This window comes from Heptranchias perlo, chromosome 8 (assembly GCF_035084215.1).
Source record: "Heptranchias perlo isolate sHepPer1 chromosome 8, sHepPer1.hap1, whole genome shotgun sequence".
Classification (NCBI taxonomy): Eukaryota; Metazoa; Chordata; class Chondrichthyes; order Hexanchiformes; family Hexanchidae; genus Heptranchias; species Heptranchias perlo.
The window spans coordinates 75385881-75410311 of NC_090332.1; the positions used below are offsets into that span (position 1 = coordinate 75385881).

The window sequence follows — 24431 nt, forward strand, 5'->3', positions numbered from 1 at the left end:
GGTGTTTACACTCCACATGAGCCTCCTCCTACTCTAATTACCTCTTCCCACCATACCCCCATGCCGCTCTATTCCCATCTCTCTCATGTATGCATCAAGCCTCCCCTTGAATGCATCAATGCTATTTGCTTCAACCACTCCATGTGGCGAGTTCAGCATTCTCACCATTCTGTGTAAATAAATTCCTCTTAAATTCTTTATTTGATCTGTTATTGACTATCTTATAGTTATAGTGACTATCTATCATATCTTATATGTCCCCTTGTTCTGGACTCATCCACAAGTGGAAACAGTTTCTCCACATCCGCCCTATTGAACCCCCTCATAATTTTGAAGACCACTTTCTCTCCTCTAAGTCTTCTCTTTTCCTGAGAAAATCTTTCCTGATAGTTGCATCCTGTCAATTCTGGTAACATCCTTGTAAATCTTTTCTGCACTGTCTCCAATGCTTCAAAATCCTTTTTATGTTGACCTTTCACCAAGTCCTCGGAGCCATTGACACCACACTTATTCTTACAATCCATACTGTCTTCCAGCAACGATTGTCCCAAACCCCCCGTCTCCACATCGTCACAACCACAGCAGCCCTGTGTAGTACCTTCAGACATCAGCATGATGGAAGGACATACATAGGCCATCTTGCGATGTGCCAGACACCTTGATCTTCAAGACATTCAAGTACAATGTACTGTACCAGACTGGTCTGTCATTAATGTCTCAATCCAGGTCTCCGTGTGAGGGACTTTAACAAAGAGACAAGCCTTCCATGAGGTTGACTCCCCGTGCAGGGTGCTGGGTGATAGATTCTCCCACCCCTCCATCTTGCTCCCTGACAGCATTTCTCCCTTTTCCATAATATCACCTACAGGCCAAGGAACACCCTTCCATTACAAGAAGGACAACCATCTGGCCACATGCTTTGTGCACCAGAAGTTTAACCTGCATTAATACTTTTGTTCATTGAAGACAAGAAAGTCCAATGTTGACATTCACAGGAGCTGAAAAGAACTGATATGAGTCAATAATTGGGACAGACGCCCTTTGTATTTTCAAGTCTTTACCTCTTGGGTCATGCAAAACTACAATAAAAAGAAAAGAAAGACTTGCATTTATATAGCGCTCTCATGGCATCAAGATGTTCCAAAAGCACTTTACAGCCAATTAAATACTTTTGAAGTGTAGTCACTGTTGTAATGTAGCAAACAATGCAGCCAATTAGTGCACAGCAAGGTCCCACAAACAGCAATGAGATAATGACCAGATAATCTGTTATAGTGATATTGCTTGAGGGATAAAAATTGGCCAGGACTAAAATTAATGAGGCCAAAAGTCGACAAATCCCCTTACATCCTAGGGTTTTAAAAGAGGTGGCTGTAGAGATAGTAGATGCATTGGTTTTGATCTTCCAGAATTCCCTAGATTCTAGAATGGTCCCCATGGATTGGAAGGTAGCAAATGTAACCTGCTATTCAAGAAAGGAGGGAGAGAGAAAACAGGGAACTATAGACCAGTTAGCCTCGTATCACTAGTAAGGAAAATGCTAGAATCTATTATTAAGGACGTAGTAACAGGGCACTTAGAAAATCATAATATGATTAGGCAGAGTCAATATGGTTTTATGAAAGGGAAATGGTGTTTGACAAATCTATTAGAGTTTTTTGAGGGTGTAAGTAGCAGGGTAGATAATGGGGAACCAGTGGATGTAGTATATTTGGATTTTCAAAAGGCATTCGATAAGGTGCCACACAAGAGGTTGTTACACAAGATTTGAGCTCATTGGGATTGGGGGTAATATATTAGCATGGATAGAGGATTGGTTAACGGACAGAAAACAGAGAGTAGGAATAAACGGGTCATTTTCGGGTTGGCAGGTTGTAACTAGTGGGGTGCCACAAGAATCAGTGCTTGGGCTTCAGCTGTTTACAATCTATATCAATGACTTAGATGAAGGGACTGAGTGTAATGTATCCAAGTTTGCTGACGATACAAAGCTAGGCGGAAAAGTAAGCTGTAAGGAGGATGCAAAGAGATGTAGACAGGTTACGTGACTGGGAGAGAAGGTGGCAGATGGAGTATAATGTGGGGAAATGTGAAATTATCCACTTTGGTAGGAAGAATAGAAAAGCAGAATATTTTTTAAAAGGTGAGAGACTAAGAAATGTTGATAGTCAGTGGGATTTGGGTGTCCTTGCATGCGAATCATATAAAGTTAACATGCAGGTACAGCAAACAATAAGGAAGGCAAATGGTATGTTAGCCTTTATTGCAAAAGGGTTGGAGTATAAGAGTAAGGAAGTCTTGCTGCAATTATATAGTGCTCTGGTGACACCTCACCTGGAGTACTGTGTACAGTTTTGGTCTCCTTACCTAAGGAAGGCTATACTTGCCTTAGAGGGGATGCAACGAAAGTTCACTAGATTGATTCCTGGGATGAGAGGGTTGTCCTATGAGGAGAGAGTTCAGTAGAATGGGCCTATATTCTCTGGAGTTTAGAAGAATGAGAGGTGATCTCATTGAAATGTATAAAATTCTTAGAGGGCTTGACAGGGTAGATGCTGAGAGGCTGTTTCCCCTGGCTGTAGAGTCTAGAACTAGGGGTCACAGTTTCAAGGTAGAGGTCGGCCATTTAGGACCGAGATGAGGAAGAATTTCTTCACTCAGAGGGTTGTGAATCTTTGGAATTCTCTACCCCAGAGGGTTATGGAATCTCAGTCGTTGAGTATTTTCAAGATTGAGATCGATAGATTTTTAGACACTAAGGGAATCAAAGGATATGGGGATAGGGCGGGAAATAGGAGTTGAGGTAGAAGATCAGTCATGATCTTATTGAATGGCGGAGCAGTCTCGAGGGACTATCTGGCCTACTCCTGCTCCTATTTCTTATGTTCTTATGTAAGACATCAGGGAGAACTCCCCGGCTCTTCTTCGAATAGTGCAATGGAATCTTTTATGTCAATCTGAGGGGGCAGACAGGGCCTCGGTTTAACGTTTCATCCGAAAGACGGCACCTCCGACAGTGCAGCACTCCCTCAGTACTGAACTGGGAATGTCAGGATTACGTGCTCAAGTCTCGGGTGGGACTTGAACCCACAGACCTGTGGCCTGATTAAGTTAAACAATTCCAATTTAGCCGAGGATATTTGGTGATTTACTCTCAACAGACACCAGGGGCATGATTTTAGCTCGGAGCCAGGACCCCAGCACGTGCATAGCTATTCGCATGGGGAACCCAGAAATCAAGTGAGTGCGTGCATTCTGGGATCGCAACTCAATTGAAGGTGAGTATTTGTGCTTCTGGGTTTCCCACGCCCCAGGCAGCCAGATTGACAGGCTGGCTGCCTGTCGGAAGGGATAGAAACCGTGAACCGGAGAGGGGGGAGGGAGGAAGAGAGAGAGAGATCGTGGGCCCTGGAACAAATCGGGGGTAGGGGGTGGGTAGGTGGTGGGAGGTGGATGACATCAGGTGGGCCTTGGAGAAGATCGGGGGCGGGGAGGGGAGGTCCACACTCTGGGGGATGTCCACCATGGAGGGGGTCCACCATTGGAGGGGGGGGGGGGCAATCGTGGGGGTCCGATCGTGCTAGGTGAGCATGTTGGGCCTGGATGAAGCACTCCTGCTCCTCCGGGCCCACGTGCAGTGCAATCGCAGGCACAAGAGGCTGAATGGCCTACTCCTGTTCCTATGTTCCTAATAAAGGCACTCACCTCATGGATCCGGCCCTTCTCATTTACTTTCACCTGACATGAATCAGAAGCGATGGGAAACCCAAACAGGTAAGGTTAAATTAGTTTGACATTTCCAATACACAAAAAATTAAGTGCATCAACTATCGCAATGAAGTACATTGCCCCTTTAAATATGCGGTCCAGCTCCATAAACAAACTATTTTTACTGCCACCTGCCCCCAACCCACCCATTCTTGGGGGTTAAAATTACCCCCCAGGAGTGGACGGTTAATGTTGGTGATGACCTGGAGCAGTGATGGCATTGCAAGCTTTGTCCCTTCTCTGTGTGAACTCCTTTGTTAGGGAGGTGCCTGTAGGGCTTATGTAAGCAGCGAACTGGCTGACAGCAAATACTGACCTGTCATTTGATTCATTTTTTATTATTTATTGACGTTTTATTATTTATTTAACACTGTAGCTTGGGAGAGGGATGAAATACTTCTCGAAAGTGCTAACCTTTTGGAAGTTCACCCAGATAAAATTTGCATACTTGCTTGCACTGTATTCCATGAAGTTTGACTGCTTTCTGAATGATTTCCACAGCCTTCTCATCTTTCTTGGACCATGGGAATTTTTTATAAGTTCTTTCTTTTAAGTAGAAATCTCCTTACAAATTTACCTCCCAGCAAAAGTTTTCTGTGCCTATGTACATCTGGCACCTTGTAACCTTGGCAAAGCATCTGTACTCCAACTCTGAAGTTATATAAAATACTTTCAGGTCCAGCTGTGTTTGAGTAAAGGTATTTTTTCCAACCGGGTCCTCCAAAGCTTGAAAAGGAAAAAATAAGCCAAACAAACTAAAAGAAAATGCTGAAAGTTAGTGTATGAACTGGCAGCAGTCATCACATGTTGACTATTAGCGACGTCAAATATGTTTTCCAGTATCTTGAGATGCAGTCGCTGAGAGTCTGTGACAATGAATAGGTGTTTTGTTCAGCAGAGTACGTTACAGTTGAAATATTTCACGCAGACTTTGGTGCTCATACACTCATTACCGGCAGGGCCAAGAACAGCAACTGGACTGTTTACAGCTTCATCTGAAGTGGCGAAAATCGACAAGAATTTTTGTGAAGAGAAAAGAAATATCTGAACATCTGGTTTCCTTCTGTTGCCGAGAAAAGGAAGGAAGGGGTTGGGGGGGTGGGGTGGGGGGAGGGAGAAAAGCTTGTTAAACTACACAAGTTGACTTATTAAAATGTTTTACACAAAGGGAGAAGAAGACAAAGGGACATTCTAGAAGCTTGTGAGGAGACTTGTCCGATCGAACGATGCTGATGAGTAGCACAGTGATGAGGTATGAGGATTCAGATGGCAGCTGAGCAAAGGGCTCCCAGTTAAACACCTGGGTCTGCTAGACTTTCCGAAATAGATTCATACACGAGTCGCCCTTCTGTTGCTGGTAAGTGCACTGTGCAGGGATCTGAGTGTCGATTTGTTTATGTTTGTAGTTACTTTGAGAGTACTGATCCAGACTGATTTGAAGACTAGTAAGACTGTGACTCTTAATCGGGCTGAAACACTTCATTTCCTATTGAGACTGTTGAAACAGCTGTGAGAAAACTGAAGTTTCAAAAATGAAACATTCTGCGACATGATGGATTAACAAGCAAATCTTGTTTGACTTTGTTCCATCAGTAAAGAGAAGGCCATTAAAACAATGGTCTACATAGGAACAGGAATAGGCCATTAAGCCCCTTGAGCCTCTTCCGCCATTCAATTAGATTATGGCTGATCTGTATCTTAACTCCATTTACCCGCCTTGTTTCCATATCCCTTAATATCCTTACCCAATAAAAATCTATCAATCTTAATTTTGAAATTTTCAATTGACCCCCAGCCTCGAGCTTTTTGGGGGAAGCGAGTTCCAGATTTCCACTACCCTTTGTGTGAAGAAGTGCTTTCTGACATCACCCCTGAATGGCCTGGCTCTAATTTTAAGGTTATGTCTCCTTGTCCTAGACTCCCCCACCAGCGGAAATAGTTTCTCTCCATCTACCCTATCAAATCCATTAATTATCTTAAACACCTCAATTAGATCACCCCTTAATCTTCTACACTCAAGAGAATACAAACCTAGTCTATGAAACCTGTCCTCATAATTTAACCATTGTAGCCCCAGTATCATTCTGGTGAATCTATGCTGCACCCCCTCCAAGGCCAGTATATCCTTCCTGAGATACGGTGCCCAGAACTGAACTCAGTACTCCAGATGGTGTCTAACCAGAGCTTTATACAACTGTAGCATAACTTCTGCACTTTTGTATTCCAGCGCTCTTGAGCTAAAGGCCAATATTCCATTAGCCTTTTTAATTATTCTGATGTACCTAGATTCTGTTAAGTCAGTTTTCTGGGCTCTGTTATTTGTCTGTGTGGGGAATGATGTGAAATAGAAGAAATAAGACTTTCTCTGTGTTTCCCTCTTGAAGCTAGCAGGAGGCTGCTCGAGGTGTAAGGCCCAAAGGTGGACTGTGCAATATACTCCCTAAGAGTTGTATCCAGATTGATGACACTATTTAACTAGCCAGCAATTGGTTTGTAAAAGCCTTAAAAAAAATATGGAAGCAACATGTAGACCCCGTGTGCGGAATGTATCTGTTTCACTTTAAACATGGTGGAAAATGCTTTCGGATTACTGAGTTGTTGCACTCTCACCTCTGAGTCATAAGGTCATGGGTTCAAGCCCCGCTCTAGAGACTTGAGCACATAATCCAGGCTGGCACTTCCAGTGCGGTCCGGTGGGAGTGCTGCATTGTCGGAAGTGCTGTCTTTCGGATGAAACGTTAAACCGAGGCCCCGTCTGGCCTCTTAGGTGGACATAAAGGATCTCATGGCACCTTTCGAAGAAGAGCATGGGAGTTCTCCCCAGTGTCCTGGCTAATATTTAGCCCTCAACCCACATCACTAAAACAAAGCAACAGGTCATTCATCTAATTTGCTGTTTGTGAGAACTTTCATATTGGCTGATATGTTTGCCAACAAATCAGTGAATGCACTTGGAAATTAAAAGCCAAGTCTGGCTGAAGTTTGCAGCAGGAGGCTGGGGAGGGGCGAGTAATTAAGAAAGTGCTGGGTTCAGTTGACTGTCAGGTAGCTGCACTGGATGGCTCGTGTGTAATGTTGTATCACGTTTAAAGAAATGTCTTTCACTGGAGGTTCAGGCAGGGACAGCTGAAGAAGGGTCAAGGGCAGTGTATAGAGGCAGAAAGGAAGAGCTCAGAATTTCAGTGTGACTCACTCAAAAACCCTCCTGCATGGGAATGGGCAAAAAAGGAGGTACTGCTGGGCCTCTCTGGGGAGGAAGCTACAAAAAAAGTGCCATAGGAGCATTGGAATAGGAGTAGGCCATTCAGCCCCTCGAGCCTGTTCCGCCATTCAATCAGATCATGGTGGATCTGTACCTCAGCTCCATTTACCTGCCATTGCTCCATATCTGTGTGAAGGGAGGGGGCACCGAAGAAGTCAGAGGTGAAGGCGGATCTGACATTGGGGAGCGGAGGCTATGCACAAGTCAGCTCCTGGCCCCTGAACTTGTGGACTCAGATCTCTGGGGTCCTGCTCTATAAAGAAGGATCCTAGATGAGCAAGGAGCCACTGAGGACCATAATGGAGGACTTGAGACAGGTCATAGCAGAGTCCAATGCCATTCTCAGTGCCAATACCGAGAAGGATTTGACACAATGCACTGTCTGGAGTGAATGATGCAGATCCAATTTCCTTTGACAGAAAGGGCTCCAGTCTGATCGGTGCATCCAATGTGGATATCTGGACCACTGAGCTTCAGGCCTTGGAGGACCATTTGGAGAGAACAATAGAAAGCAGTTTCCGAGAGCATTGGGACGCCAACACTCAGGGGCTGCAGGATCATAAAATCACACAGCACAGAAAGAGGCCATTTGGCCCATCGGCCTTGTAGTGAGAGCTCAGCGTGACAGTCAGCACAGATTGGGGAGGCACAAGTCCAGCTTGACAAAGCTTTTCAATTTCTTTGAGAATGATAGTGGATGGTGGAAGTCCTTGTTATAGAGTTCATCTGCAGTCTTAGACAACGTCCCACATGAAAGACTTCTAATTAAACCAAAACCACAGAAATCTAGTCTATCGAGGTTGTGTTGTTGCTTTCATAATGCAGTGGCCAGGCCTCAAACACTGTGTGAAACCCTGGTCACCATGTATGCCCGTAGAACAGGAGGAGAGAAATTTAAACTTAATACTGATCTTAGAAAAATAAATCTTTACTGAAAGGATGATAATCCTCTCATCCCAGGAGATTACATGGCTGGCGGGATGGTGGAAAGTGTCCAGTCATGATGCTCCAGCCACCATGGTGTGGGGCAGGCTTGATGGACTAGCTGGTCTTTTCCTGCCCGTCAATTTTGTATGTTCATAAACGTTTGGAGTCAAAGATGCAGTTGGATGAATTCAACCTTCATGAGGTGAATTTTAAAAAAAATATTCATTCTTGAGATGTGGGCGCCGCTGGCAAGGCCGGCATTTATTGTTCATCCCTAGTTGCCCTGAGAAGGTGGCAGTGGGCTTTCTTCTTGACTGCTTTGATACAACTGAGTGGCTTGCTAGACCACTTCAGAGGGCAATTAAGAGTCAACCATGTTGGTGTGGGACTGGAGTCACATTTGGCCAGACTGGGTGTCTGTAGGTTTCCTTCCCTAAAGGACGTTAGTGAATTAGTTGGGTTTTAATGACAATCCGACAACTTCATGGTCACTTTTACTGATGCTACTGAATGCAAATCCTCAACCTGCCATGGTGGGATTTGAACTCACGTTCTCTGGATTATTAGTCCAGTAACATAACTACATGGTGAATATTTAAAGAAATAATTCATAATTCCCAATGAATATACATACCCTTGAGGAATAAAATCTCCACAGGAAAAGTGATCCAAACGTGGCTAACTAGAGAAGTTAAGGATAGTATTAGATTAAAGGAAGAGGCTTGTAATGTTGCTAAAAAGAATAGTAAACCTGAAGATTGGGAGGGTTTTAGAAATCAGCAAAGGACAACCAAGAAACTAATAAAGAGGGAGAAAATTGAATATGAGAGTAAACTAGCAAGAAATGTAAAAACAGATTGTAAGAGCTTCTACAAGTATATAAAAAGGAAGAGATTAGCAAAAGTAAACGCGGATCCCTAAGAGGCAGAGACAAGAGAAATTATAATTGGGAATGAGGAAATGTCAGAGACATTAAACAAATATTTTATATCTGTCTTCACAGTAGAAGACACAAAAAACATATCAGAATTAGTGGGGAACCAAGGGGTAAATGAGAGTGAGGAACTTAAAGTAATTAAATTAGTAAGGAAAAAGTATTAGAAAAATTAATGGGACTAAAAGCCAGTAAATCCCCTGGACCTGATGGCCTACATCCGAGGGTTTTAAAAGTGGTGGCTGCAGAGATAGTGGATGCATTGGTTTTGATCTTCCAGAATTCCTTAGATTCTAGAATGGTCCCCATGGATTGGAAGGTAGCAAATGTAACCCTGCTATTCAAGAAAGGAGGGAAGAGAGAAAACAGGGAACTATAGGCCATTTAGCCTGACATCAGTTGTAGGGAAAATGCTAGAATCTATTATTAAGGACATAGTAACAGGGTACTTAGAAAATCATAATATGATTAGGCAGAGTTAATATGGTTTTATGAAAGGGAAATCAAATTTGACCAATCTATTAGAGTTTTTTGAGGGTGGAACTGGTAGGGTAGATAAGGGGGAACCAGTGGATGTAGTGTATTTGGATTTTTAAAAGGCATTTAATAAGGTGCCACACAAAAGGTTGTTGCACAAGATTAGGGCTCGTGGGATTGGGGGTAATATATTAGCATGGATTGAGGATTGGTTAACGGACAGAAAACAGAGAGTAGGAATAAACGGGTTATTTTCAGGTTGGCAGGTTGTAACTAGTAGGGTACCACAAGGATTGGTGCTTGGGCCTCAGCTATTTACAATCTATATTAACGACTTAGATGAAGGGACCGAGTATAATGAATCCAAGTTTGCTGACAATACAAAGCTAGGTGGGAAAGTAAGCTGTGAGGAGGACGCAAAGAGTCTGCAAAGGTTAAGTGAATGGGCGAGAAGGTGACAGATGGAGTATTAAATGGGGAAATGTGAGGAAAAATAGAAAAGCAAAATATTTTTTAAATGATGAGAAACTATTAAATGTTGGTGTTCAGAGGGATTTGGATGTCCTGGCATACGAAACACAAAAAGTTAGCACGTTGGTACAGCAAGCAATTAGGAAAGCAAATGGTATGTTAGTCTTTATTGCAAGGGGGTTGGAGAAAGTCTTGCTTCAATTATACAGGGCTTTGGTGAGGCCACACATGGAGTACAGTGTACAGTTTTGGTCTCTTTATCTAAGAAAGGATATACTTGCCTTAGAGGCGGTGCAACAAAGGTTCACTAGATTGATTCCTGGGATCAGAGAGTTGTCCTACGGGGAGAGATTGAGTAGAATGGGCCTATACTCTCTGGAGTTTAGAAGAATGAAAGATGATCTCATTGAAACATATAAAATTCTAAGAGGGCTTGACAGGATAGATGCTGAGAGGATGTTTCCACTGGCTAGAGAGTCTAGAACTAGGGGACATAGTCTCAGGATAAGGGGTCAGATATTTAGGACTGAGATGAGGAGGAACTTCTTCACTCAGAGAGTCGTGAATATTTGGAATTCTCTACCCCAGAGGGCTGTGGATGCTCAGTCATTGAGTATATTCAAGACTGAGATCGATAGATTTTTGGACTCTAAGGGAATCAAGGGATATGGGGATCAGGCGGGAAAGTGAGGTCGAAGATCAGCCATGATCTTATTGAATGGTGGAGCAGGCTTGAGGGGCTGTATGGCCTACTCCTGCTCCTATTTCTTATGTTTCTTATGTATGTTTCTTACACTACCGTACCTGGTGGTTGAGTGGCTTGCAGTTCGCTGAGCTTTTCTTGTGTCATACATGGACTGCATCAGTCTCTTGATTAAAAGAGTAACCTCCTAATCAGAGAGCCAAGGTCGTTGATTGAAATGTGGAATGTAAGGGTGGGATTCAGTGGTCCAGTGTTAACCTTTGCTCGAAGCGAGTGCAGGTTAGAGTTTGGGCTACTATACCAATTCTTCAGCCAGCACTCCAATGGAATGAGGCTTCCTGCCAAGGGCATAGGGTCGATGAGTTAAATCATAGAGTCATAGAATGACATAGCACAGAAGGAGGCCATTTGGCCCATCATGCCTGTGCCGGCTCTTTGAAAGAGCTATCCAATTAGTTCCACTCCCCTGCCCTTTCCCCATAGCCCTGCAAATGATTCCCCTTCAAGTATTTATCCAATTCCATTTGAAAGTCAACATTTGAATCTGTTTCCACCACCCTTTCAGACAGTGCATTCCAGATCATAACAACTCACTGCTTAAAAAAATTCTCCTCATCTCCCCTCTGGTTCTTTTGCCAATTACCTTAAATCTGTGTCCTCTAGGCACCGACCCTTCTGCCTCCAGAAACAGTTTCTCCTTATTTACTCTATCAAAACCCTTCATGATTTTGAACATCTCTATTAAATCTCCCCTTAACCGCCTCTGCTCTAAGGAGAACAATCCCAGCTTCTCTAGTCTCACCACGTAACTGAAATCACGCATCCCTGGTTCTATTCTAGCAACTCTCCTCTGCACCCTCGCTAAGGCCTTGACATCCTCCCTAAAGTGTGGTGCCCAGAATTGGACACAATACTCCAACTGGGGCCTAACCAGGTTTAGCATTATGTCCTTACTTTTGTACTCTATGGCTGTATTTATAAAGCCAAGGTAACCGTATTCTTTTTTAATAGCCTTCTCGACTTGTCCTGCAACCTTCAAAGATTTGTGTCTGTACACCCCTAGGCCTCTCTGTTCCTGCACCCCCTTTAAAATTGTTCCATTTAATTTATATTGCCTCTCCTCATTCTTTCTACCAAAATGCATCACTGCATAAACCCTACATTCTTATTCATGTAACACCCCCGCCCCCCCATCTCTATTTAGAAATACCACAGAAGTCTTCCAAAACAGACTACATAATTATATCCCACAGTGGCGGCAAATTGCTCAATGTAGTGAATGTCTGTGAGAAAATCGGTTGCAGCCTCCTAAATCCTGTTACTAATTAAAAGGGAAGCTATTTTTTTTTGTAAATTGAAACCACTGTTGACAGCTTCCGCCCCTCCCCCCCCCCAATATATTTTAAGTTCAGTTGTACAGTGGGTCCCAAAATAGCATCAACATGAAAACAATTACAGAGTATTTCTGCGTAATTACTGTGGAGTCTGTTTAACTTAGTCACATTCAGTTGGTTCCATTTATATTACCGCACGGTTATTAGGGTGAGGTTTGGATTTACAAGATGCAATCAGATAAATTCAAGGGAAACTTCTTTACCCAGAGAGTGGTTAGAATGTGGATCTTGTCGCCACAAGGAGTAGTTGAGGCGAATAGCATAGATGCATTTAAGAGGAAGCTAGATAAACACATGAGGGAGAAAAGAATGGAAGGATATGCTGATGGGGTTAGATGAAGGAAGGTGGGAGGAGGCTCATGTGGAGCACGAACACCGGCATGGACCAGCTGGGCCGAATTCTATGTGATTCTATATAACAAAGTGATCGCTCGCACTGACTCACACTGCTCGAACAAGTGTGGTCGGCAGGTGACACGGGGTTAGAGGGCAGGCGATAATCGGACCAAGGGCACACAGACCTAATTCAGTCACAAAGTGTAAAATTCAACTTTGGCAGAAGGGCACAAAATGGGCGGTAGCAGATTAGCTGCCTGTTATACCCCCCGCCCGATTTTCCTATCCGTTGAAGTCTTTGTGTGAAGACGAATTTTAGAAAGGATGTCAAGGCCTTGGAGAGGGTGCAGAGGAGCTTTACTAGAATGGTACCAGGGATCAGGGGTTTTCGTTTTGTGGAGAGACTAGAGAAACTGGGATTGTTCCTCTTACAGCAAAGAAGATTAAGGGGAGATTTAATAGAAGTGTTGAAAATTATGATGGGTTTTAACAGAGTAGATAGGGAGAAATTGTTTCCACTGGCAGGTGGGCCAGTAACCAGAGGACACAGATTGAAGATAATTGGCAATAGAACCAGGGGGAGATGAGAAGAATTTTTTTTTTCACAGCAAGTTGTTATGATCTGGAATGCATTGCCTGAAAGGATGGTGGAAGCAGATTCAATGGTAACTTTCAAAAGGGAATTGGATATATACTTGAAAGGAAAAATTTGCAAAACTACGATGAAAGGGCAGGGGAGTGGGACTAATTGGATAGCACTTTCAAAGAGCTGGCACTGGCACGATGGGCCGAATGGCCGTTTTCTATGCTGTATAATTCTATGATTCTAATTGAATTTCTGGATTTGCCTTTTCTGCAATGTTTACTATCTTACATTCCTCCATCTCTCAGATGCCCCCTTTTAGAAGCCCAAGATTCACCAGTCTTTCCTCAGAACTCGAACACTAGGGATCTCCCATTGGCTTTCCTCTGAGCTGCCTCCAGTGCTTCAATGTGGCACAGTACTCAAGGTGTGCTCCTCTAGAATTTGATCATGACTTCCTCTGACTCATATTCTACTGTTCTAACAATATAATTCAGAATTCTATCCACATCTATTGGTTGCTGCTCTGCATTGGTTGGACATGTTGAGTGTTGAGTCTACTAAGATTCTAGGTGTCTTTGAGCTTCATCCGTGTCTATTTCAACACCTTTCATGGAGTATGTGAGTTGCACATTTTTCCATCTATGTGCAATGAATTATATTAAATTTCATCTGCTACTGTCCTGCCCACTTACTTATTTTGTCCAGCTCATTCTGTATGTGCTGACTCCACTGATGCCCCTCCCCTTCCTAGTTCAGTATTATCTGCAAATTTGACCATTTTGTATTGGGCACCTGAGACCAAGGCATTGCTGGAAATTAGAAACAGTAGTGGACCTAACACTGAGCCCAGGGGCATCTCACTCAGTACTTACCCTCACCCTGACATAACTTCTCAAATGAGTATTCATTGTTTTCTGCCCTGCAATCAATTTCTCCATCCATTCCACAGATTTACCCTGAATCTCCAGAGCTTTGATCTTAACTATTGGCCCTCTCATGTGGAACTTGATCCGATGCCTTTAGGAAGTCTAGGTACAACACGTCATAGAGCTTTCCACAGTCCACTTAGGTTGTTATTTCCTCAAGGAAGTAGAGAAGTTGGGTCACGTGGGATCTTCCTCTTCTGAACCCATTTTGATTGCTGTTTACCAGGTTATTTGGTGTCAGCCTTGGCTCAGTGGTAGCATTTTCGCCTCTGAGTCAGAAGGCCGTGGGTTCAGTCATCACTCCAGAGACTTAAGCACATAATTTAGACTGTTACTTCAGTGCAGTACTGAGGGAGTGTTTTTAAAAGATTATATTATATACAACATAATTAAAAATCTTACATCTGCATGCACTTCCTGTCTATAAAACCTTACATCCTGTTGTCATGTTTTTGTTATACTTTTGTCTCAACCTTTCCCATTATAAATTCCTATGTAAAAACTTACAATGGAAACTCCCCATGTAAACTTGTCACGCTGTAATTACACCCTCCTGCCATTAATGGTGCTGTAGCTCTTAGTTTAGCATCTCCCAACTCCTCAGCCTGTACTGCAGGGAAACGCCTATGCTCCATCATACTCTACCACTCTACTTTCCAAACTGCTGTAAGTTTCACTATTTAGCTATAAATAATAATATAAAATAAGGGCAGATGCTGGGAAATTCCTTTGGATTCTGCCGATCAGCAGCTGTAACTTTGGTGGAGGATTGGAGGAAGAATAAGTCGTATAATATAAAAGGAATCCCTCCATCACCACTACCTACTTCATCTTTAAAGGACATCATTGAGGTTTTTCTATTTGTCTGGTCTGTGTTCCAACTCACCTCACAGAAAGGAAAGGACAGGCAAAAGCTTTGACTCGTTCTGCCACCCATTCCCCGACTTGTGAATCTCAATACAAACTGGCGCTTGTTCTATTGATCGTAATATAATTTGTGCCAGATGTCCTGTGCCTTAAGGCTACGGAAAATGGAGCAAAATGTTTCCTGTGCTAATACCACAGTGACAAAGTTGTTGAAATATGTAGGGGGGTGAAATTAGTCTTGGGCAATAGTGTAAAACAGGCGATGGTGAATCGGACCTGATTTACACCACACTCGATTTTCTTTTCCGTTGACGTCAATGGACAGTGTGTAAAACGGGCTGCTGATTCGCTATCACCCGTTGCCCTAGCGCCCAAGATCAATTTCACCCCCAATTGGTGTCTTCATTTTTCAGCTCTCCTCTTTTACCTCTGAATGGCACTGAAATTTGACCCCATTTTATCATCTCAGCGATAATGATTAAGGTTTGAATATTGGATTGATTTAGGATCCACTTTAAAGCCAGGTTACACAATGTTAACGTAGGATATGTGGAGATGATCACATAACATCAATTTCTTGCCATCAGCACTATCTGCCGCAAGTAAGTACCCATTTTGAAGAGTAGTTACAAGTTTGAAGTCGAATAAAAGAACAATAAAGAAACAACTTACATTTATATAGCGCCTTTCATGACCTCAGGACGTCATAAAGTGCTTTTCAGCCAATTAACTACTTTTTTGAAGTGTAGTCACTGTTATAATGTAGGAAACGTAGCAGCCAATTTGCACACAGCAAGGTCCCACAAACAGTAATGTGATCATGACTAGAAATTTGTTTTTAGTGATGTGAGGGATAAATATTAGCCAGGACACTGGGGAAAACTCCCCTGTTCTTCTTCAAATAGTGTCATGGGATCTTGTATTGCACTGAAGTGGCAGCTTAGATTATGTGCTCAAGTCTCTGGAATAGGACTTGAACCCACCACGTTCTAACTCAGAAGCAAGAGTGCTACCACTGAGCCACAGTTAATTCCTTAGCCTGGAGATGAAGAAAGCCCTGGATTAGAATCTCAAGGGCAATAGACGACTAGGCCATGTTGCAAAAGCAGTCTTGGTGACAGATGTTTGGACTGTGATATTTGTGCTGTATTTGGGAAAGTGTTTAACATTCTTCAGTGTAGGTGATAATTAAAAGGGCAATAGGTCAAACTGGAAAGTGAATGTAGTCTGCAGAAAATGATAGACGCAACAGCTGATAGTGTAGAATTCAGCTCCTGCTTGTAACTAAACAGCTGTGCATTGAGACACATCATCAGAGAATGGAATTTTGCAATTTAGGTGTGGGGCTTTGTATATATTGCAGGTCAGCCCACACGACACAAAGCAGTGCGCTGGGAGCAATCTACCCCAATAGAGACCGGAAAGTTACTGCGGATAAGCGTCACGTGATCAGACATCATATGATCAAATCTCCACAGTGGCAGGAAGCAAAGGGTAATGGTCAACAGGTGTTTTTGTGACTGGAAGGCTGTTTCCAGTGGGGTTCCACAGGGTTTAGCACTAGGTCCCTTGCTTTTTGTGGTACATATTAATGATTTATGGAAGGGGCATGATTAAGAAGTTTGCAGATGACACAGAAATTGGCTGTATGGTTGATAGTGAAGAGGCAAGCTGTAGACTGCAGAAAGATATCAATGGACTGGTCAGGTGGGCCGAAAAGTGGCAAATGGAATTCAATCCAGAGAAGAGTGAGGTAATGCATTTGGGGAGGCCAAACAAGGCAAGGGAATACACAATAAATGGGAGGATACTGAGAGGTGTAGAGGAACAGAGAAACCTTGGAGTGCATGTCCACAGATTCCTGAAGGTATCAGATCAGATTATTAACCGAGGCATAGAATACAAGAGCAGGGAGGTTATGCTAGAACTGTATAAAACACTAGTTAGGCAACAGCTTGAGTACTGCGTACAGTTCTGGTCACCACCTTACAGAAAAGACATAATTGCACTGGAGAGGGTACAGAGGAGATTTATGAGGATGTTGTCAGGACTGGAGAATTTTAGCTGTGAGAAAAGTTTGGATAGGTGGGTGTTGTTTTCATTGGAACAGAGAGGGCTGAGGGGTGATTTAATTGAGGTGTATAAAGTTATGAGGGGCCTAGACAGAGTGGATAGGAAGGATCTATTTCCCTTAGCGGAGGGATCAGTGACCTGGTGGCTTAGATTTAAAGTAATTGGTAGAAGGAATAGAGGGGAGCTGAGGAGCAATTTTTTCACCCAGAGGGCGGTGGGGATCTGGAACTCACTGCCTGAAAGGGTGGGAGAGGCAGAAACCCTCAACTCATTTAAAAAGTACATGGATGTGCACTTGATGCGCCGTAACCTACAGGGCTATGGACCAAGTGCTGGAAAGTGGGATAAGGCTGGATAGCTCTTTTTCGGCCAACATGGACATGATGGGCCAAATGGCCTCCTTCTGTGCTGTAACTTTCTATGATTCTACATGACCTGGTCCAATCAGAGCTGGCAACACTGCTTGTTGTTTTCATAGTAGTGGCAGGATTTGCAGGCTGATTAACCCTCTGACAGTGGCGTTGTTGTTGTTTTCATATCTTCACGCTCTTCCCTTGGAGAACAGTGTGAAGTAGTGGAAGGATTCGCAGGGTGATTAACAGTCTGACAGGCCATGACGTGAACGCTCCGTTCATGGCCGTAACCTTCTTTATACTGGCTGAAGTGTCAGCCTAGATTATGTACTCAAGTCCCTGGAGTGGGACCTGAACCCACAGCCTAGGGACTCAGGGACGAGAGTGCTCCCACTGAGCCAAGGCTAGCACCTTTGCCCAGTCTGCACGTGAATGATAGGCAGTAGTTAAAACACTTGCCTGCTAAAATTAACCCTAGATTTTATTTTAACTGTGTGTTTCTTGACACTTCAGTTTTAAGTATATTTTAGAGCTCAGAAACCATGTCACATAAATCAACAGAATTTAAAATTCACACTGATTTATTCCAGACATAGGCAATGGCTGCCTATTTCTGCATTTTTTTAGTCAATATTTTCTCTTATGTTTTGTTGAAGCAGAACCATGTACAATGAAACATTCTGTCACAAACAATATGGGTTAGTATTGCACAGGTTTTTATTTTTGCATTATCCATTAAGCCACAGCAAAAAATGTCAATAAATTAATCTTTATTATCAAATCGAAGAGATTTTCCGATTCTGCTGCAGGCTGCAGTGTTGAAAGTAAAATAAAAAGGAGCAAATGGAAATGGTGGGAATCTGAAAGAGCTGGAAATACATAGCAGGTCAGTCAGCTTCTGTTAAGACAAAAGACAGATTATGATTTCAGGGTTGTGTAATCCTTCATTGGAGTTCCAATGGAGAGTTAGTTATCCAGTTGAAACATTAACATGCCTTTCTCTTTACAGATACTATCTGACCTGCTGTCTATTTCCAGCGTTTAATTTCATAGTGAAAGTGTTTGCAGTACTCCAAACCATAAATATGAGAGATGTGAATGTGCCAGGCACAGCAGTGTGGCGCCCATGGTACTGTAATCATAAAATAATACAGCACAGTGAAACTGAATAGAATAAGTGTGGCATCAGCAAAAATATCTACAAAATCTTTGGATTGTCTTAAACCCCCAACTGTTCACTAATGTCCTTCAGGGAAGGAAACCTTCCACATCTACCCGGCCTGGTCCACACGTGACTCCAGTCGCACATTATCAGGTTGACTCTTAATACTCTCTGAAGTGGTCTAACAAGCCATTCAGTTGTAAAACAATTGGGCAATAAATGTGGCCTTGCCAACATTACTCATGATTAAAGAACAATTATTATTTCTGAGGTAAATACAATGTCAATTAATGCACAGCTTTAATCTAAGTGATTGAGCTACTATTGAGCCAAGACTGACATCTAATGATGTTCTAATAGAATCATAGAATCTTACACCGCAGAAGGAGGCCATTTGGCCCATTGTGCCTGTGCCGGCTCTTTGAAAGAGCTATGCACTTAGACCCACTTCCCCGCTCTTTCCCCATAGCCCTGCAATTTTTTTCTTCTCTAGTATTTATCCAGTTCCCTTTTGAAAGTTACTATTGAGTCCGCTTCCATCACCCTATCAGGCAGTACATTCCAGATCATAACAACTCACTATGTAAAAAAAAAATTCTCCTCATCTCCCCCCTGGTGCTTTTGCCAATTATCTTAAATCTGTGTCCTCCGGTTATCAACCAGATAATAATAATAATGTTTTACTCCTACAGTTCCCTTTGTTTCTAGTTCCCTCTTGATCCTATGACTATCTTTTTTACTCTTTTTGGAGTTTCCTGGATTCTTTCCAAAAGACTCCCCTCACTTCTTTATCTGCACGTTTTGCGAGTTTCTTTTTCTTACTCATTTCACGTTGTATTTTCTAATGAATTCATTTAGGGTCACATTTGTTTTGTCTGTTCTTGTTAGTCCTTAGTAGATATCTTGCATGGTCAGCACTTTGTCCTCAAAGGTATCCCACATGGAGTTTTTTTTCGATATTACTGTCAATCTGTTTAAGCTCCTCCCTTAATGCCTTGAAGTTGGCTCTTTTAAAGTTGTATACCTGGGTATTGGTTTGAGATTTTGGTTTATTCCAGACCAGCTCAAGTTTAGTCATCATCTGGTCCCCATAATGGACCAACCAGCTACATAAATGCAAGACTTCCTTTCTTTCTTTCTTTTAGTAATTGGAGATTTCAATTTACCTGAAATTGTCTGGGACAATAATGTCTTCACTGGTAAGATGGGGAAGGGATTTCTAGAGTTAATGGAGGGCTGTTTTATGACTCAGTTTGTAAAAGACTCAACAAGGGGAGAAAACACCCTGGACTTGATTATGAGTAATAGGTGAACTCTCCAACACCAAGGTGGGTGAGGCTTTAAGTAGCAGTGATCATAATGTGATCACATTTGACATTACAAGGATTGAAGAGGCTACTAAAACCCAAACAAAATTGCCAAATTTTAAGAGAACCAACTTTATGTGGTTGAGAAGTCTTGTCAGAGTGGGCCTGGAAGGTTTGAATATGGCTAGGAGAGTGGAGGAACTATGGAGTTCCTGCAAGGAGGTGATTTTGAATGCAATGGATCAATGTGTACCCATGCAAAGCAAAGGTACCAAGCTTAAAGGCACTCCTGCCTAGTTGAACAGGACTAGCAAGCAACTCATAAAGCAGGAAAAAAAAGCATTTAAGGCCATGAAAGAAAATGGCACAGAATTAAGACAGATTCAATACCAGAAGACTTGTCAGGAGTGTAAAAAGGGCATCATTTGGCAAAGAAAAAAATTTGAATTGAATATGGCAGGAGAAGTGAATAATAATAATAAAATGTTGTAGTTATATTAAGAGATAAAGAAAAACCGAGAGATGGAGTTGCGCCACTGAAAGTGAAAAGTGCTAAATATGGCTTTGACCTCAGGTTTTACTGTAACATGTTGACACCAGCCTAGGACCCAGTGGGCAATTCTACACGTAGACCAGATCTCCAAACAAGTGTGGTTTATTCATCCACTTTCAGTCTTCACATTGTACAATGCAACTAGACAGGGACAGGTAGTACTTTTCAGCTTACCACTTATCCCTCCCACACTCACACACTCTCTCTCTCTCTCTCTCTCACACACACTCTATTACATTACCTAGGAGGAGACAAGTAACTTATTTGATCTGGAAAGGGAACTAGAGGGTGTTGCGGAGGTAGGTTGTGACGTGATTCACATTATTACCAACTTGGTTGCCAAACAGCTGTGCAAACTTAAGGTAAACAAATCTCAGGGGCCGGATAAGATGTATCCGAGGATTCTTAAGGAAATATGGGAGGAAATTGCAGGAACTCTGGCACAAATCTTCCAGAATTCACTGAATACAGGAGAGGTGCCTGGGGACTGGAGAAAGGCAATGTTACTCCTATTTTTAAAAAAGGTAGCAAAAGTGACCCAGGAAACTACAGACCAGTGAGTTTGACGTTCATTGGGGTAAAGTCATGGAAATCTTTATTAAAGGTAAGATTACAGACCATCTGGATAGAAATAAAATCATAAAAGAGAGTTAATGTGGGTTCATATTTGGGAAGTGTTGCCAATCTAATATACTGGTTTTCTTTGAGGGTGTGAGAAAGGAGCTTGACAGGGATAAGGCAGGGTATGTGGTATACTTGGATTTCAGTAAGGTCTTTAGTATAGTTCCTCTGGAAAGATTGGTATTGAAAATAAAGAAAGTGGGAATCAGTGGAAATATTTTACAATTGAAGTGTAATTGGTTGACCAATAGAACCAAGTAGTACACCCAGGCATTGTCATCAGCCTGGGACAATGTTACCAGTGGGGTCCCAAAGGAGTCAGTTTTGGGACCTCTTTTGATTAATATCTCCATGAATGATCTGGAGCTAGGAGTCACAAGCACAATGGTTAAATTTGCAGATGATACAAAGCTAATGAAGGTGATAGACTCCAAAGTTGAACATGATTAAGCTACAGGAGGATTTGAATATACTTGGGAATTGGGCAGACAGGTAGCAGATGAAATTCAATGTAGGGAAATGCAAAGTGCTTCATATGAGGACAAAAAAAAATCCAGGAAGGGACTATTACTTAAATGGAAAGAAATAATATGCATGGAAAATGAGAGATCAGGGTGGGGCGGGGGGCTCCTGATTGACAATAAACTGAAGTTATCACAACAATGCTCGGTGTGAATGAGTAATGCAAATCAGATATTGGGATGTATTAAAAGGCCTGTGCTTGAAGGGGGGTGAATTCAATCTATGGAACAAACCTAGAGAATCAGTGGAAACAGAAAGTGTTGATTTATTCAAATGCAAATTAGATAGATTTCTTACGAAAAATAACATTTTGGCATACAGTATATGAGTAACTTAAGACATGGTAAGTGTAGCATTGCATGGGAGGAACAGGTGACTTTGGACCTATGATTCCCAAAGCTGTCCAACACTGGAGTTTACCTCGTGTCATGTCTGGGTCTGTTGTAAACTAATTGATCAAGATTGATTGTCATAATTAGTCATCAACTCCATTATTGTTGTATCATGTGATTATCAGGATGGTAGAAGGCAAACCAGGTCCACCAACGCCTCAGTTTTAAAGTTCTTATCCTCGTATTCAAAACCCTCCATGGCCTCACCCCTCCCTATCTCTGTAATTTCCCCCAGCCCTACAACCCTCCGAGAATTCTGTGTTCCACCAACTCTGGCCTCTTGTGCATCCTGCAACTTCTTTTGCCCTACCATTGGCAGCTGTCTCAGCCCTCAGCTCTGGAATTCCCTCCCCCAAAATTTCCACATCTCCACCTCTCTCTCCTTTTTTTAAGATGAGGCTTAAAACCTACCTAGTTGATCAAGGTTTTGGTCACCTGTCCTAATATCTCCTTTTTTGGCTGGGTGTCAATTTTTGTCCAATTATACTCCTGGGACATTTTACCATGTTAAAGACACTATATAAATGCAAGTTGTTGTTGTTGTAGATGGACCTTGGTCTTTCCCGTCTAACAATTGTTATGTACTGTCCTGTTGGGTTGCCATTACCTCTATTCCCAGTTTATAAATTTTAACAACAAAGTAATAATGAACTTAACTAACTTGAGAAGTAGATGTTCAGTCAGAAGGAGCAGGAACTCTCTTGTAATTAGCAGTTTTTGACTCTTTGGTTTCCTACAGCTGCATTTGATTAAAAATAATTATGAGTTAATTATTGCCCCTCCCCCACTCCATCAGACACCCAAAAATCAGGGAGAGCAAAATGCTCTGTTTTAGGACAAGCTAGGATTAAAGCAGATGTAGGGAGTTTGAGATTTCTTTAGCTAGAGGCTACAAAACAAGCCTGGATTCAACCTCAAATTGTTTGGAAAGTAAACATTTTTCAAGACTTAAGCTTCATCAGGGATGTGCCTGAGGTGGTTTTCTTTTCTCTCTCTTTCCTTTGTAAACTTGTCATTAGTTCCAGAAAAAAGATGTTTGAAGGTGCCCTTGCTGACTGAGTTAATTGGTGCTTGTATTTTAAATGGGCCTCAGTGATTTCCAAGGGCAGAGTTACTTCAGTGAGCCTTAGTCTAATGGATGGAACAAATGGAGATGTCTGTAGGTGGTGGGTAATCCATATGTGAGTGGGATGGGAAAGAGACTGCTGGGTTATAGGTAATCCTTATTAAGTGGAGAGGGAGCGAGAGAGAGGATGTGGGTGGGTAATCCTTAGGTAAGTGGGGTGGAGGAAAGAAGAGAGAGTGGGACTGCTGGGTAGTGGGTAATCCTTATGTAAGTGTGCAGGGAGGGTTGGTATGTTATAGCAGAATTAGTATGGTGTTCTAAATTACTTTCAGGGCTTGCTGTTTATTTGCCTTAATTATATAGACAGTTGACAACTGTGTAACTTCTTTTACTGGAGATTGTAAGTAGGGCTCAAAAACTGTGGGTGAAAGCATCGTGTGAGGATGGTAAAGCCAGGGATGATGAACAAATCTATCGTTTGCTGGTTCTGTTTAAAACAGCTTTTTAGTTGTAAAATGTTTTTTTAATTCAATATGTGAATGGGACTGTAAAACTCATCTATATTGTGAACTGCAGCTCGGATTTGTGTCTGACTTGTTGCTTTATACAAGTCTTCACGCCTCCAGGAGTAAATCTGATCAATGGTTTCATTCCTCTGAATGCAGTCACTTAATTAAACGAAACTGTTTGAAGTTTGTTTGCTGTCATAATAAAACTGCTAGAGTGGCACTTAAAATGTTTTCTTTATTCTTGTGTGCGAACAGACGGTGTTTGATTTAAGGGCAGCTGTACACATTGTGCCCAGCAAGTGAAGCCAGTCTTAATATAGCCAAGTGATCCCAGTAGCCAAAGTAACTAAACAATCTGTTAAAAGTAAATGATGCTAAGAGAGACCAGTCAAGCATCAGTACCATTGGGTGAATGCTGTTGTGCCATCAGTAACTGGAAATCCCCTTTGATATCTCCTCTCAGCAGTGTTCCTGGAATGATTTGTTACTAGTGGAACAATAGGCTTTTAGCATGCTTTTCTCCACCCACCCACCCCAAAAATTGTTTTTCTGCTATTGAGAAGTGTTTCTGGCCCAATTAGGGTTGCTGAGACTCTAGTAATTAAAGATTAATTTCCTGGACACTGCTGCAAGCAATCCAGGAAAAAAAATCATAGGGACATTAAAAGAATTGTTTTTTTCCAATTTTCTTTGAATACTTTCGTTAACTATAAAAATATTGGGGGGGGGGGTCATAAGGCTGTTTGACGGTCAAGATTCATCCAATTGGGCAATAAAGAGTCTGTTTGCTTTAAAAGATGTGGGAAGGTGGTGCACTGTGAGGATGAATGTGTTGGGTGGCAAATGGAGGGGGCAGTTGGAGGCAGGTGGTCATGTGATAATCTCCTGGAATACATCCAACTAGAGTTGGCAACCCTAGGTCCAATATGTGCAGGAGTTAAGCTTCTATTTTTTTTTTTGTTCGAACCTTCAAACATGTATGATTTGGCTGTGGTTACTGACTATGTGGATTTAGGATGGAGACATCTCCCATCAGTTTGTTTTTTGAAACAAAATTCTATTAGGTTCAATCACAGGGCTCCTGTCACTTTTCAACCACTTTAACAAAAAATGTCCAGTGCCCTTATTTGGCCTTTTTAAAAAAAAAATCATTCTTGGGATGTGGGTGTCACTGGCAAGGCTGGCATTTACTGCCGGTCCCTAGTTGCCCTGAGAAGGTGAT

General features: G+C 42.2%; 1 protein-coding gene across 1 annotated transcript in view; it reads left to right on the forward strand.

The window, feature by feature from the left end:
* LOC137324719 (pleckstrin homology domain-containing family G member 1) overlaps nt 1–24431 on the forward strand; it is a 185836-nt gene that overhangs the window by 21140 nt on the left and 140265 nt on the right. Inside the window, exon 2 of the mRNA XM_067989351.1 lies at nt 4937–5125. The gene's annotated coding sequence lies outside the window, so the exon portion shown is untranslated. The remainder of the gene's footprint in view (nt 1–4936; nt 5126–24431) is intronic.